Genomic DNA, 3,246 nt, shown 5'->3' with positions numbered 1-3,246 from the left:
TGGACCAGGAGATGTCTGCAGACACGCCGGCCCGGCCCCGGGAATCTACCCCGGAGGCTGTCGACTGGTGGAGGCGCGTCGAGAACGAGGCGAGGAGGAGATGCTGCTGGGTAGTGATGGACCCGACAGCTCCCCGACCAAACCCCATAAAGCCATTCAGGCCAACCTCCAGCACAGCCGGACTGCATCGGCCATGTTGTGCAGGCAGCTGGAGGACTCTACGGAGACCATAGCCCTAATCCAGAGCCGTGGATTAGGAAGGGCAGGATTTGTGGTCTCACCAACACAGGACACAAACTGATTGTCAACAGCACCGTAAGTAACCCACGTACTTGCCTACTAATACCAAAACATTACAATGCAATAATCATGACTGAGTTCTGTTCCAGGGATCTCACGGCTGTGAGCTCCTGGTAGACCCATCCAATAGCCTATCGAGTGTCGTAATAGCATCTGCCTACCTGCCGGGCGACGAGGTCACACCGACGGCTTCGCTGGTCGCACTAATCACCCGGTGCGAAGAAGAAGGTCTGGAACTCATCATCTCAGCGGACTGCAACGCGCACCACGTCATTTGGGGCATGGATAAGTCCAACGCGAGAGGTGAGGAACTCATGAATTACCTTTTTCCACTAACCTTAATATCCTCAACAGGGGCTCAAAGAAGACCTTTGTAACCTCAAGAGCGCAAACAATAATCGACATCACCCTAGCCACCGAACGGATATCTCAGCACGTTTCAAACTGGCATGTGTCTGACGAGCTAACCTGTTCGGACCACAGGTGGATTCGGTACCAACTAAAAATGGCCATCGCTCCTGCAACACCAAGACGAAACCCCCGGAAGATAGACCGCAACAAGTTCAGAAGCTTAACCGCGGAAGGTCTGAGGGAGGCAGACGCCGAAATCCACCAGGCACCACTGCAGACATCGAGAAGCATGTGGAACAAGTAACGCATCTCTTGAATGACTGCTTTGAGAAAGCCTGTCCTTCAACACTACCCCAGGTCAAACCGAGGGGTGCGAACCAATGGTGGGACCTGAGCTAGACAAACTCCGCCACAGGACAAGACAACTGTTCAACAGAGCAATGAACACAAATACCAAGAAGACTGGGAGCTCTATAAGGAAGCCCAGCGACGTCTAAAGAAGCGTATCCGACTCAGGAAGACGGAAGCCTGGAGACGTTTCTGCGAAGATATTTCAAGCAACAACCAAGCAGTCAAGGTAAAAAAGATCCTATCATGCGAACCTGAGCGCAATATAGGATCCCTTAAAAAACCTGACGGTGAATACACCAGAACCGACGATGAAACATGCGAACTTCTACTCCAAACCCACTTCCCGGGCTGTAGGATTACCACGGAGAAAGGATGGCTGGGAACGGAGATACACGTGCCGCAGGCGTCGGACTGGAGCACCGCCCGAAGAATTGTCGACGAGGACAAAGTCAGATGGGCCATAAACACCTTCCTCCCCTTTAAAACAGCGGGCCTAGATGGAATATTCCCGGGTCTGCTGAAATGGAGCGCCGAGGGGCTGATAAAGCATCTGGTAGGTATCTACAGAGCCTGTCTGGCCTTCCGGTACACCCCGCAAAAGTGGAGAGAAGTGAAAGTAGTATTCATACCGAAACCCGGCAAGAGTGACTACACACAACCAAAGTCCTACAGACCTATCAGCCTGACATCCTTCCTTCTGAAGACGATGGAAAGGCTCTGCGACAGGGACATTAGGTCAAACGCGCTACTACAACATCCGCTTCACCCAAACCAGCACGCCTACAGCGCGGGCAAATCAACAGAATCGGCACTACACAGTGTGGTCAGCACGATCGAAAGAGACTTATCGGCAAAGCAGTCGACCCTGGGTCTTCATAGACATTGAGGGAGCCTTTGACAAAACCAACTTTACTAGCATTGCAAAGGCTCTAGTACGACATGGCGTTGATCCAACGGTAGCCGGATGGATAGATGACATGCTCAGGAACAGGGCCATACAACTCACCGTAAATGACACAACCAGGGCCATGGTGGCGAGAGGCTGTCCTCAAGGTGGAGTCCTTTCGCCGCTTCTGTGGAACCTGGTGGTCGACGAGCTCATCACAAGACTCAACGCACAACGCCATTTCACGGTGGGCTACGCGGACGACATCACCGTCCTAATCAGCGGACCATGTGAGAGTACTTTGTGCAATCTTATGAGCTCTGCTCTAAGGACAGTCGAAAAATGGTGCATAGACCACGAGCTTTCCGTAAATCCAACGAAGACGGAACTCATACTATTCACCAACAAACGCAAACTGCCAAGCCTAAAACTACCAAAACTATTCAACACCGAACTCTGTTTGACCAGTGACGTCAAATATCTGGGAGTGACCCTGGATAACAAACTGCTATGGAATAAACATGTAGAACAAAAACTCAACAAAGCCTGCATCACCTTTGGCAATGTAAAAGACTAATGGGGAAAAGATGGGGCCTTTCACCCAAGATTACCCTGTGGTTGTACACAGCCGTAATAAGGCCAATCATCACATATGGAGCGGTAGTATGGTGGCCCAGGACCAAACTAACTACCGCCATGGATAAACTACAAAGCTTCCAAAGGCTAGCATGCTGTGCTGTCACAGGATGCATGAGAACAACACCAACAGCGGCTCTGGAAGTGCTGCTTGGACTGCCACCGCTGGATCTCTTCATACAACAAGAGGCAGCGGTGGCTGCTACAAGACTACAACACTCGGGACTGTGGCGCGCACAATCTAGAGGTCATGGTGACATATGGCACAAAAGCCTTGAGTCCATACCAATGCTGAATGCACCATGTGACCGAATACCTAGGATGTATGTCTTCAACAAAGCATACACGATACAAACTACAGAAAACAAACAAGATTCCTCGGGAATACACGAGGTACGCGTCTACACAGATGGCTCAAAGACGGACTCAAGCACGGGCGCAGGAGTATTCTCAATGGACTGAACATCAACATATCAATACCTCTGGGTGCAGATAACTCGATCTTCCAGTGCGAGTGTGTAGCCATCACCCAGGCGGCCAGAGCTATAGAAAGAAGAGGGATCCAGGACCAAGCCATCAGGATTCTCTCCGATAGCATGGCGGTTCTGAAGGCACTGGACAACTACATCATCACATCGTCGCTGATACAAGAGTGTCACCAAGCACTTGAGCGCATTGCTGCAAGCAACATGGTGACCCTGCAATGGATAAAAGGCCACAGC

Source organism: Trichoplusia ni, unplaced genomic scaffold, assembly GCF_003590095.1.
Source record: "Trichoplusia ni isolate ovarian cell line Hi5 unplaced genomic scaffold, tn1 tig00002188, whole genome shotgun sequence".
Classification (NCBI taxonomy): Eukaryota; Metazoa; Arthropoda; class Insecta; order Lepidoptera; family Noctuidae; genus Trichoplusia; species Trichoplusia ni.
The sequence above is the reverse complement of the archived record's forward strand: the minus strand, read 5'-3'. Positions refer to the sequence as shown.